General features: G+C 37.2%; 1 protein-coding gene across 2 annotated transcripts in view; it reads left to right on the top strand.

Annotated features, from left to right (window-relative positions):
• Positions 1 to 13,999, top strand: part of GABRA3 (gamma-aminobutyric acid type A receptor subunit alpha3) — a 335,382-nt gene that overhangs the window by 243,768 nt on the left and 77,615 nt on the right. The window lies entirely within an intron of this gene.

The following is a 13,999-nucleotide window of genomic DNA, read 5'->3' as shown; positions in this document are numbered from 1 at the left end:
TGATATATTTGTACAATGCAATATTACTCAGCCATCAAAGAGAATGAGATCTTGCCATTTGCCATGATGTGGATGAAACTAGAGGGTATTATGCTAAGTGACATAAGTCAGAGAAAGACAATTATCATGATTTCACTCATATATGGAATTTAAGCAACAAAACAGATTAACACAGGGGAAGGGAAAGGAAAATAAGAGAAAAACAGAAAGGGAGTCAAAACATTAGAGACTCTTAACTATAGGGTGGGCAGATGGGGTAACTGGGTAATGACCATTAAGGAGGGTACTTTGAAATAGCACTGAGTGTTATATGCAACTGATGAATCACTGAATTCTACCTCTGAAACTAATAATACAGCATATGTTAATTAAACTGAATTTAAATAAAAAGTAAAAAAAATAAATGAATAAATACTTTTAAAAATAGATTATTTGCTGAAATCATGCATTTATTGAGCAAATGCAGGTCTGTCTCAAGCTACTGCTTTTTCCACTAAATAAGTTTGAAAAAGGAGATGGATATACAACATGTAGCATTGGTGGTATTTGGTGCCTAATTGGAAGTTGGTGATGATCAGTATGTCGTGAGTGCTCCCAATAAGTAAAGAAGTCCCCTGGGATAATGGAAGTACGGTTAGAGAAGTGACAATAATTCAAGTATTAACATTCCTATTGAATGTGGAGCAGTAAATAAGCTTTTGGAGAATGGCAGTGATAAGGTGGGGTAATGCTAAATATAGCCACATAGCATGCCTATTTGGAAGGGATTTTGCATAACAGATAAGGGATAATAATCTGGAAGAGATACAGAATATATTCATTCTGTACTTATAGGGAAGCATTATTAGTTTTTCTAAAAAGGAGCAGCATGCTCAGATCATTTATGTGACAATTTTGTGAACCCAAAAATGTATAATAGTTTAAACCTGATGGAAGTGTATTTTTTGCTCTATAAATTTCAAAGCAGGTGGCTCATTCCTAAGTGCTGTTTCAGGGACCCAAGCTCCTTTCATCTGGTGTTTCTACCATATTCAATACATGTCTTCCAAGACCACTGTGCTTCTCTTTATCAAGTGAGTCGAAAAGGAAAGAGCATGGAGGATTGTATGTGGGAAGTGTTTAAAGTCTGGATTTGAGTAGTATACTTATTTCTACTGATATTTCTTTGACTAGAATGAGATCACATGGAAATGCCTAACTGCAAGACAGGCTGGGAAAAGAAATGGATTTGGTGAACAGCTGACAATTGTCTGCCAATTCCAGAGGTTTTGTTTTGTTTTGTTTTGTTTTGAAATTAAAATGTCAGGTTGCACTCTGGAGAATCAGTTCGAAGCAGGGATACCAGTTAGTTGACCATCTTGTAGTCCAGAGAAAACTATTTATGGATGAAGCAAAGGCAGCAAAAAGTAAGAGTGGAGAAGAAAAGAGAGGTTTCAAAAGAACTTGGTGTCTAGCTAGATGTGGGATAATGAAGAAGAGAGCATAATGAGAATGTCCCTTACAACTCTCCCTGGGTACTGAGAGGATTGTGATGGTATTTTTTTAAAGCAATGTAAAAGAAGCAGCAGATATTTTATAGAGAGGAAAGTGTGTTTAGAGAATTTACACTTATTTAGGATTTTCTATATACCAGGTGATGTGCTAGGTGCTTCACATATATTTATCTCATTTCTCATGGCAGTGATTGTGCATTATTGCACACAGCGATGTGATTAAGAAGATACGTTCTGCAGTAAGACTACTGCTAATCCTTTATCTATGAAAAGGATCCATTGTTAAGATTCACAGTGCCTGTCTCATATGGCTGCTGTGGGACGTAAATGTGATAAGCCTTATGAATTGCTTGATACATGTTGTGGCACATGTCCACTCTGGAGATTTTTGTGTTAATAACCCCCACTTTTATATTTAATAACTGAAGTTTCAATAGAGCCAAAGTCATACCAGTAGCAAGTGGTAGAGCTGGTACAGAAACCCAAATCATTCTTAGGTTAAAGCAAAAAGTTTTTTCTCCAATCCATCCTACCCTTTTCTCTAACAAAGGAATGTAAGGGATATAAAACTTAAGCATAATGAGTCTGAGGTGCACGTGGCAAGCTGCAGTTGGAAATTCAGTTCTGGAACTCAGAACTTCGACACAATGGGATTTTGATAAAATTGAATACATTGCACAAGATGTCTTTTTGTGTTAAGCTACACAGTAATATTGTCCTACATTTAGCTGAAAATTAGAGAAAACAAGAACTCACTTTCTATGTTGCATCATTGAGAAAAAATGAAAAGAGGCTTCCTGTCATATTCAGACCTTCACGCCTTCCTTTATTCTTTGATTGTACAATTGGGTCAGTTTTGCTTATGTACTTGGGATTTCCAAAGACAAATTATTTCAAAGGTAAATGGTGAAAATGATAACAGGAAAGCTAGTCTTTTCCTACTTTAGATGCAAATAGCTTGCATATGAATCTTTATTATAGAGATTGCCTCTGAAATGGCCAGGAACCAGGGAAGGCATTTGGATCACATTGTTAGCTCTGTAGGATTTAATGTAGTCGAATCAGCCACGCGCCAATAGCTTTGTTTCCCAGTCCTTTTTTTTTTAATGGCTTTTGCCCTTTCTACCTGTAGTTCCTCTTCCATTAAGCTAGAAACTGACTCACGGAACCATACTTAGTGAGCCTCACTCTAATGAATAGAGGTAAGGGCATAGAAGATGTGGAGTGGCTCATTTTGGGCTCTGAGAAAGCTTACAATGAGGTGAGAAGCAAGTAATAGTAGAAGTCCTCAATCAATCACAAATTATGCTGCATACTCTGTGTGGTGATATCAATTCCTACCTTCCATGAACTCATATCCTGGCAGGAAAGATGGGACAGATCATTCATTGTACTACGAGGCATATTAGAATTTTCACAAAAAGCCAAGAATGAAGTGCTTTGAACTAAAGAATACAGGTTTCCCTATGACTTGGAGGCATGGGTCTAGATGTGGAAGGGTTTCACAGGAGAACTGGCATTGAGCTGGAGGGAAGAAAGGAAGAATGTATTAACAAATGGTCAGCTGGAAGAGGAAATCAGGGCCTCGAAATAGCAAGAATTGCCTTTATTCTTAAAGGCAAGAAGCTGATCTCCAGACAGATTGAGTCTGTTTAAAAAGCTCATTCTAACACGAAAGGGGAGGGGATTTACAGATCACCAGAAGAGTCCCTCTAATCCCAAAGAATGAAGCTATTTTAGATGCTACTCCTAGACATAGTGGAGACTGTATGTCATAGTGAAATGAACTTTATTTATTTATTTTTTTTTATTACAGTCACAGAGAGAGAGAGAGAGGCAGAGACATAGGCAGAGGGAGAGAAGCAGGCTCCATGCACCCAGAGCCCGACGTGGGATTCGATCCTGGGTCTCCAGGATCGCGCCCTGGGCCAAAGGCAGGCGCCAAACCGCTGCGCCACCCAGGGATCCCCTGAAATGAACTTTAGAGTAGGAAGTAGGAGCTCTGGGTAAGAGCCCCAACTCTGGCCCATATCAGCATGTAACCATGGACAAGGCATTTCCCCTCTCTGGGCCCTAGTTTCTTCTTCTGGGAAACAGGATTGAAAATAACTACTTAATCTTACAGAATATTTATTAGGTCGAGAAGCATTTATTGCCTATCTCCTATGGGCAAACCACCATAAGAGGTGTAGGATTATAATGATAGAGACTCTTCTTTCAAGTTACAGTCCTGTTCAGGAGACAGACACATAAGCAGATCCTGATAATCTTATGCGCTACTAAAAATGATTAAAGAAAACAATTTAGTTAATACTAACAAACTTTATTTCACTTCATGAAGTGGACAGTCTCTTTTTGCAAAATTGAAAAATGGGGCAGAAGACAGAAAGCTTTCATAGGATAAAGAATAAAGAAGTAGGAAGAGAAAGGTAGAAAATATCTGATTGGCCAGGGCCATATAGTCAACCTTGTTTGGGATGAAAAGGTCCAGTGTTGGCTTGGCATTTGGGGATTGGCTGACTAAATATACTGTATTTCTGGTTAAGTAGAATATTTATAGGAACACAGAAGTCATCTAAGTTTCAGTTTGTTGACGTAGCATCCAAAGCAGGAACAGCTTCATCTTGGGCCTAGAAAGTTTTTTGAACAGTACTAAAAACTAAAGTATTTGTCTAAAGAACTCTGGGATTTCTGTGGGCTGGAGAACTCACTATGCCTACAGCACATATACAAAGTATTATGGAAGAGGTAATATTTGAGCAAGGACTTGAAGGAAATTTGTTGCACATATCAAGGGAAATGACATTTTAGGTAGAAAAAAAAAACACAATGTGTCCAAAGACAGAAACATGAGAGCTTTGTGTGGTGAAATCACACATATCTGCAGATGGCTGGAGAGTCAGGGAAAGTGTGAATGTTAGAAAATGAGGCTGGAGCTACACGTCTGAGGTAATTGTTAAAACTTATGTGTACTCCCTAAAAGGCTAAATTCAGTGGTAAATGGCAGTTTTCCAATTAGGAAGCCCAAGGGCCTTCCAGTGTACTAAAGCCTTTTGCCTATACCTCAAGGATTTAATGGTAAGCCTGCAGACATGTGGGATTCTTATGACTAATGTGCTGCTTGGTTTTGGTGTTTGGTATTTGTATATCTGAAATGGCTCATCCTCTACTGATAATGGCTAGTAATGATTTACTCTCTTTTCTTTTTTAGCATAGATTTCACATCCTGTCCTTTATTCTATGGTCATAGAAAGAGACTGCCTCGCCTCTCAATCACTTCTGGAATAGTGTTTTTTACCCTTTGGTTTTTAGAAAGAACATTTCTCAGAATTCAGAGCAGATTGTTCCATTTGTAAAACACCAGGTGACATATTGTCTACAGTGAGACTCATACTGAACTCCAGAGACCCTTGTGCCAACTAAATTTAAGCTTCTTCTTCCTTTATTAATGTGTTGACTATCTCACTGAACAATGAGTGCATATACTCAATAAAATTTAGATCTTTAACCTTTAAAGCTTCAGTTCAGAAACTTCTCTAGATTTTTTTCCTATGTTACGCCTCTACTTTAAAAAAAATTGGTATTCTATATGCATAAATCTAGAAATAATGTGATGTTTTTCTGTGTGGCAGTTGAGAACTAGGTGATTCATTTTGATTCATATTCATTTTATAGTTTCTAGAACTCTTGAGGTATGACATGCATATTTTGGAGTGTACAAATGTTATGCATATAGCTCCACAGTGTTCTAGATAAGGAATGTGTTGTAGGCATTGCAGTAGTAGAAGGCTAAAGAAATGACATGTAGCTTAGTAAAGTGAGAAGTATTATCAAGATATGAGGACCAGAGACTCATTTTCCAGGAGGATTGCTTTCTTGGGCCTAAGGCAAATGGGTACTGAGAACATGGATGCATTAACATCTGAGTTGGAGATTTTTTCTTGTTGGGTTAGTACATTTGGGTACATTACCACCTAAAAGCAAATGACTTACGTGTGGTATTCAGTCTAGTTCAGGAGACAAGTTCCAAAAAAATTCTAAAAATGCAAAGCACTATATAATAAATATAAGTAAGCCTTGGCTTTTGTGTCAATGATATAGTAAAAAAATAATCAGCAAATCACATAGTAAGAATAGTCTCTGATATGTGTGCTCATTTTGGAAATGTACTTAGATATTTCCATTGGGGATGAGATAGGGCACCAAATAACCAAGTCACAAATTTGTCTCAGTTCCAAAGGAGTAGAAAAGAAACTATTGACTCAGTGGCTCTAAGTCACTAGCAGGTATTCTAAATGAGATGGCATAGCATGATCATTGGGGTAAACATTTTCAGACCACCATAGTCAGCCTGTCATTTACCTCCTTATTTCATGCTTCCTTTCCACTTTGAGATTCTGATACATACCTTCCAAGAGAGGTAAAATTTATACTATCCATTGGTAGTGCATAATATAGGAAATAGATGAGATCTTGATGATCACTGGTATTAGGATCCATTGTAAAAGACATTAATCCAATTATTGTACCCTGAATCTCAGCCCTTAGACTTCTTGTCTTCCTTCATAATGTTATCCATTTTTAGAACTTTAATTAGCATTTGTAAAATGTAAGCTAACAAAGCACAGAGAACTGAAATAACTTGCATATAGCTACTAAAAGGTAGAGTTGGGCTGTAAATATTATAGTCTAGCTTTGGAATCCATGCTCTTAAAAGCTATGCTATAATGCCTCTCTTGCTTTTTTTAAATTTTATAAGAGCTCTTTTTGAAGTATTATTTACATATGATAAATTTATCTGTTTTAAGAGTACAATTCAATGATTTTTAGTAAATTTACAGAGTTGTGCAACTATAACCACAGATTTAGAATATTTCTATCACCTCTAAAAAATTCTCCACGAATCTGTAGTCATCATTGATTCCCAACCCCAGTCTCAGGCAACCACTAATCTACTTCCTGTCTTTATAGATTTACCTTTCCTGGACACTAAATGTGAATAGAAACATACAGTATGTGACCTTTTGTGTCTGGTTACTTTCACGTAGCATAATGCACTTGAGAATCATCCATGTTGTCCTTATGCTTGTTTGTTTTTAGAGAATGAGCGAGAATGTGCAAGGAGGAGGATGGGGAAACGGAGAGTAAGAGAGAGAGAGAGGATTTTAGGCAGGGTCCTGCCCAAGTACAGAGTCTGCACAGGGCTCTATCTGGACCCTGAGATCATGAACTGAGCTGAAATCAAGAGTTGGGTGCTCAACTGAGCCATCCAAGTGCCCTCATGTTGTTGTCCTTATTCCTTTTCATTAATGATTAATATTCTATTGTGTGAATCTACCACATTTTGTTCATTCATTATTTGGTGGACATTAGGTTGTTCCCAACTTTTGGCTATCGTAAATAATTCCATGAACAAGTTTTTCCATGGACATATGTTTCTCTCTTGGATAAAAAAGAATTAGAGTGGAACCACGGGCTTTTAAAGGAAGTATATGTTTAATTTTTTAAGAAACTGCCAAAATGTTTTCCAAAGTGTGCTTTAGCATTATACATTTCCACCAATGATTTATGAGGTTACATTTTATCCAAATTCTTGGAAACACTTGATATTGTCAGTCTTTTTTTTTATTTTAGCCATTCTGATATACATGTAGCAGTATCTCACTGTGATTTTAATTTGTATTTCCCTAAATGACTGATGAGGTTGTGTATCTTTTTATGTTCATATTACTTGACAAAAATTTTTAAATTAAATGTATATTTAAATATCTTCCTCATTTTCAAATTGGGCTGTTTTTCTCATTTTTGAGTTGTAAGAATTATTTATATTTTCTTAATACAGATTCTTTATCAATACATGATTCACAAATATATTTACCCATTTTATGGCTGTCTTCATTTTCTTTTTTTCTGTCTTTTCATTTTCTTATGGTGTCTTTTGAAGAGCAAAATGTTTAAATTTTGATGAGTCCATTTTTTCATACTTTTTCATACTTTTTATTTTTTATAGCTCATATTTTTGTTGTTCTAAGAAATCTTTGCCTGACTCCAGATTATAAAGATTTTTCTCCTATGATTTTTTAGTACTTTTAGCTCTTAAATTTTAGTCTATGTTCCATTAGAGTTGATTTTTGTTTATGATATAAGAGTCTATGTTCATCTTTTTTGCATGTAGATATTCTCCCAGCACCATTTATTGAAATTGCTATTTTTTTATGCATTGAATTGCCTTGAATCTTGGTCAAAATCAACTCACCATAAATGTGGAAGTTCATCTCTGGGCTTTCTATTCTTTTCCTTTCATCTATATTGCCTATCTTTAGACCAAGTCCATGCTGTATTGATTACTGTAGCTTGCTGGTATATTTTGAAGTTGGGAAGTAAAAGTACTCACAGTTTTTTTTTTCTTTTTAAATATGTATTACTTATTCTAGATTCTTTGTATTCCTATATAACTTTTAGGATCAGCTTGCTATTTTTACAAAAAGAAAAGCTTCTGAGATTTTGATAAGGAATGTGTTGAATCTATTGATTAATTTGGAGAGAATCTTAATGATGTTAGGACTTCTATAAACATGGAATATCTAAAAACTGTTACTTGAAATTAAAGACAGTTTTGCCTCTTATTTTCCCTTTTTTATATCTTTAACTTCTTTAGCTTGCCTAAATTTTTTAAAAGATTTCATTTATGTATTTAAAAGAGAGAGAGAGGGGATCCCTGGGTGGCGCAGCGGTTTAGCACCTGCCTTTGGCCTGGGGCGCAATCCTGGAGACCCGGGATCGAATCCCACGTCGGGCTCCCGGTGCATGGAGCCTGCTTCTCCCTCTGCCTGTGTCTCTGCCTCTCTCTCTCTCTCTCCCTGTGTGACTATCATAAATAAATAAAAGTTTAAAAAAAAATAAGAGAGAGAGAGAGAGAATACACACCTGAGCAAGGGGGGAGGAGCAGAGGGAGAGGGAGAAGCAGACTCCCTGCTGATCAGGGAGCTCAATGTGGGGCTCCATGTGGGGCTCCATGTGGGCCTTGATCCCAGGACCTGAGATCATGACCTGAGCCAAAGGCAGATGCTTAACCAACTGAGCCACCAGGCACCCATAGCTTGCCTAAATTTGTAAATAGCTTTACTGAAATATGATTCACATGTCCCATAATTTACCCTTTTAAAGTGTATAAGTAAATGTTTTCTGATATATTTACAGGGTTGTGCAGGCATCACCAATATGTAACTTCAGAATATTTTAATTGCTCTAAAAAAGAAACTCCATAACCATTAGCAGTCACTTCCCATTGCTTTTCTTCTTAGACTGATTAAAATCTCCAAGAAAATGCTTAATGAGAGAGAGTGGACATCATTATCTTGTTCATGATTGTAAGAGGAAGTAGTCTTTCATCATAAAGTATGATTCTAAATGTAGATTTTTCATAAATATTATTTATCAGATGACAAAGTTACCTTCTATTTGTAGTTTTTTGAGAGTTTTGGATCATGAATGGGTGCTGAATTTCATCTTCCTGCTGTTGCCCTGCAAGTTATTCTTTACACAGCTGCCAGAATAATCCTAAAACATTAGATCAAATCACCATTCTACTAAAAATCATGCAATACCTCCATATTTCATTTAAGGTGAAAACCAAAATATTCTAGGAGGGCCATTTTCCCATAATTTCCTCTTTAAATTTGTCTTTTATTAATCTTTCTTCTTCATGTCTCCACTATAGCCACAGTGGTCTACTTGCTATTCCTTGAATATACTGGACAAACTTCTACCTCAAGGCCTTTGCATTTATTACTCCCACTACTTTTAATGTTCTTCCTCCAAGTGTCTACAAGGCTCAGTCTCATTTCCTTCAGGTCATTGCTCAAATGTCACCTACTCAGTGAGGTATTCCCTAAAAACCTTATTGAAAATTGCAATCCCTCTCTAATACTTTTTACTCAAATATTATTTTTCTTCCTGAGGCATATTACCTTTTACTATATGATTTATTTATTTATTTTCTTACTTACTTATTTACCTTTTAATTATTTTTGGTCTTCCCTCTACTCAAATGTAAGCCCTAGAGAGCAGCATTCTTGGTATGTTTACTAATGTACTTAAATTGCTTAGAATAATAACTGACACCTAGTAGGTGGTCAAAAATCTTGATGAGGGATGCCTGGGTGGCTCAGTGGTTGAGTGTCTGCCTTCAGCTCAGGGCGTAATCCCTGAGTCCCAGGATCAAGTCCCACAATGGGCTCCCTGCGAGGAGCCTGCTTCTCCCTCTGCCTATGTCTCTGCCTTCTCTCTGTGTCTCTTATGAATAAATAAATAAAATCTTTAGAAAAAATATTTGATGACTCCACCAAAGAATCAGGAAATTTTTAGTCAGCTCTGGACCAGACTTGTTAGGTGATATGGACAATTTCCTTCCCTTCAGTTTCATCATATGTAAAACACCTGAGGAAATAAAACCAGATGTTTTCAATAAGGCAGCAAGGAAGCCAGTGTGGCTAGAACAAAGTGAACAATGGAGGGCATTGTAGGAGATAAGCCAGAGGGGAACAGAAGGTCATACAAGACCCTCTCAGCTATGACAAGGACTTTGGCTTTTTGTCTGTAGGAGATGAGGAATCATTAGGGGCACCTGGGTGACTCAGTCTGTTAAGCATCTTGCCTTTGGCTCAGGTCATGTCCCGGGCTCCTGGGATTGAGCCCCATGTCAGGCTCCCTGCTCAGCGGGGAGTCTGCTTCTCCCTCTCCCCCTGCTTGTGTGCATCCTCTCTCTTTCTCTTTGTCAAATACATACATACGTACGTACATACATACATAAATACATACTTAAAAATGATAAGGAAGCATTAGAAAGCTATTGTGTGGAGAATACACTGTAAAAGCAAAGGGTGACAGAAGAGAGACCAGTTAGGGGGCCATAGCAGTAATAAAACTGTAACTTTTTACTCTGGTGTAATAGAAACCAACTGTTGAGCAGCAAAGGGTAGGGTGACAAGGAAGCCAGGATGCTGCAAAACACAGTAATGGAGGGGAGGGTGTGTGTGTGTGCATGTGTACACATGTATGCACACATGCAGTGCTAAAAAGGGCTTCCTTTCTATCCTGTATCCTTTACCCCCAGAGAAAGAGATTTCCTGAATTGCCTCTTATTTCCTGAATTGCCTCTTACTTCCTGTCTTGTTTTTTTCTTTTTTTCCTGTCTTGTTTTTGCGTAAGAATCAAAGCAGGCCAAACCTTGGACTGGAACAAAGTCCCTATGATCTGAATGTCACATTTTGAGGGGCCTCTGGCCTTTCATGAAAAACCCACTGAAGATAATTTGCTGTACAATAGGTCTCTAGGACTTATTTACCTTGTAAACTAAGACTTAGTACTGTTTCACTAATATCTCCCCCTTCCCTCCCCATCAGGCCCTGGCAATCACCATTCTACTCTCTGCTTCTATGAGTTTGACTATTTTAGATTCTACATCTAAGAGAGATCATAGTATTTGTAGTTATTTGTCTTTCTTTCTCTGGTTTATTTCACTTAGCATAATGTCCTCTAAGTTCATCAATGTGGTTGAAAAGGCAGGATGTCCTTCTTTTGTTAAGGCTAAATGATATTCCATTGTATGTTTATATACATTTTCTTTTTTTTTTTTTTTTTTTTTGCTTTGATCAAGATATATCTTTATTCTTAATCCTAGGATATTCCTATTTCACCTGTTTTTTTTTTTTAATTAACTTTTATTGGTATACAATGGAATATTACTCAGCAATTAGAAACGACAAATACCCACCATTTGCTTCAACGTGGATGGAACTGGAGGGTATTATGCTGAGTGAAATAAGTCAATCGGAGAAGGACAAACAGTGTATGTTCTCATTCATTTGGGGAATATGAATAATAGTGAAAGGGAATATAAAGGAAGGGAAAAGAAATGTTGGGAAATATCAGGAAGGGAGACAGAACATAAAGACTCCTAACTCGGGGATACATTTTCTTATCCACCTATTGATGAATACTTAGATTGCTTCCATGTCTTGGCTATTGTGGATAATGCTGTAATGAACATGGGAGTGCAGATATCTCTTTGAAATCCTGATTTCAGTAACTTTGTATATATATTCTTAAAAGTAGGATTGCTGGATCCTAAGGTAATTCTATTTTTAATTTTTTGAAGCACCTCCATACTGTTTTCCCTAGTGGCTGCACCAATTTACATTCCCACTAACAGTGCACAGGGTTGCCTTTTCTCCACATCCTCATCAACACTTGCTATCTCTTGTCTTTTTTGATAATAATCTATCTAACAGGTATGAGGTAATATCTCATTGTGGATTTCATTTGCATTTCCCTGATGATTAGTGATATTGAGTGCCTTTTAATATACCTGTGTTATATGTCTTCTTTGGAGTAATATCTATTCAGGTCCTTTTCTCAATTAACAATATTCTATAGTATACTTAAAAATTTGCTAAGTGGACAGATCTTATGTTAAGTGTTCTTGTCATATGAAACAACAACAATAACAACGACAATAATAAAAAGAGAGTGGAAGGAAACTTTTGGAGGGGATGGAAATGTTTATGACATAGATTATAGTGATGAGGATATTAGTCTGAGTATAGTTAGTCTGCTTTCTGCTGCAGAGAAGCTTGAAGGGGTCTTGAAAGTTCTAACAAGGTAAAGAGAAGGAAGAAAGGAAGAAGACAGCATGACATGGGATGTCAGAGAGCATTAGGATGTGCTTAAGAACCAGTGAGAAGGGATGCCTGGGTGGCTCAGTGGTTGAGTGTCTGCCTTCGGCTCAGGGTGTGATCCTGGGGTCCTGGGATTGAGCCCCACATAGGTCTCCCTGCAGGGAGCTTGCTTCTCTCTCTGTCCATGTCTCTGCCTCTCTCTCTATCTCTCATGAATAAATAAATAAAATCTTTTTTAAAAAAGGACAACATTAAAAAAAAAGAACCAATGAGAAGAACACGGCACATTGGGGGCACCTGGGTGTCTCAGTCAGTTTGGCATCTGCTTTTGACTTGGGACATGATCCCTCCGTCCTGGGATAGAGCCCCACATTGGGCTCCCTGCTGAGCAGGAGCCTGATTCTCCCTCTCCCACTGCCCCTCCTTCTGCTTGTACTCTCTTTCTCTCTCTTAAATAAATAAAATCTTAAAAAGATCACAGTATAAACTGGCTTGTGAAATACCCTGCTCTCACCCACATCTGCTCTCTCCTCTTTGCTGTGTGCCTAGGTAGGATGAGCGCAGAGTGTGTGGGAAAGAAGACAGAAAAGTTATATAAATAAGATCCTCCATTAATCAGAAATCAGTACCCTTTGCATCTTGCTTTGATAATCTATTTGTTGTGGTCTTATTTGCCATGTCTCCAGGACTGCTGGGTAGACATAAAGTAATTTCCCCTTGGTATTACTCATAAAAGGCAGTGTCTTAGAAATACTAATATAAGTGGAAAGAAGGAACACAATTTTCTTTATTAAACCCTCATGAAATCTTTTAAGTATCCAACACAAGGAACAGGTTTCTGAGTAAAATACATTTCCGTGTGTCAAATTCCTTGAATTATGAAACCCCTTTTATTCCTTGAGAATAAAGAGTGAATTGGTAGGATATTGCAGGCTGACTTGAGAATTAAGCTTTTGTCCAAGACACATGGAAAATTTTATGAATATCAAAGGGATTAATTAGGTCTACGAGGACACTTGCCATCTAGTTTCTATCTCTTACTGTTTAGATAGGAGAACTAAAAATAAGAGATGGGCATATACTTGTTTTCTGCCTTTTATCCTAGAGTTGTTGCTAATACACACCTGAACATATTTTTTTTAATCAGCCTGCTTTGTACATTGTCTAGTATTGTTCCTCTGATCATTTGTGAAGTGTTACACATTCATCAGGTTTAACAATTAACTAGGATTGGAGATGCTGGCAAGTTGGCCACCTAGAACTCCAAGAGGATGGCATAGATTGAATCCAGTATAACTGGGAGATATACTGATTAACTAGAAATAACTAATTAGAGCTAGGCTCCAAAGAACTCTGAATTTTTGCTGTGTAGGTCCCATTTCTACATAGGAGGCTACTATCTATGTAGGAAAGGAAAGGAAAACTAAAGCTCAAAATTCTTTAAAGAACCCAGAGGGGAAATCTTGAATAGATAATTTAAGCAGACTAAAGCAGAAAGATGAATATGTGGGCATGGCAAATCATACCCCATTCAGATTTTCATTGAGGAATCCATAAAGTCTCTCCTACAGGTTATTCCTATTAAAAAAGCATGAGATCTTTAGACTTAACCTCTGAGGTTTTTGATGTCCCCCATTACCTTTATATATTTTTTTCCTGACTAGTTGTGTGTGTGTGTCTGTGTGCACGTGTATGCATGTGCATGCATACACAAGTGTGTATATGTGTTCTCCAAGAGTCATCTTCTTCAACAAAGCTATCGCAGTTGCTGTACGCAGCAGAGCCATCTTTCATTCTTATTCATTATCAGGGTAAAGATATTCATCT

The sequence above is a fragment of the Vulpes lagopus genome, chromosome X, assembly GCF_018345385.1.
Source record: "Vulpes lagopus strain Blue_001 chromosome X, ASM1834538v1, whole genome shotgun sequence".
Lineage (NCBI taxonomy): Eukaryota > Metazoa > Chordata > Mammalia > Carnivora > Canidae > Vulpes > Vulpes lagopus.
The sequence above is the reverse complement of the archived record's forward strand: the minus strand, read 5'-3'. Positions and strand labels throughout refer to the sequence as shown.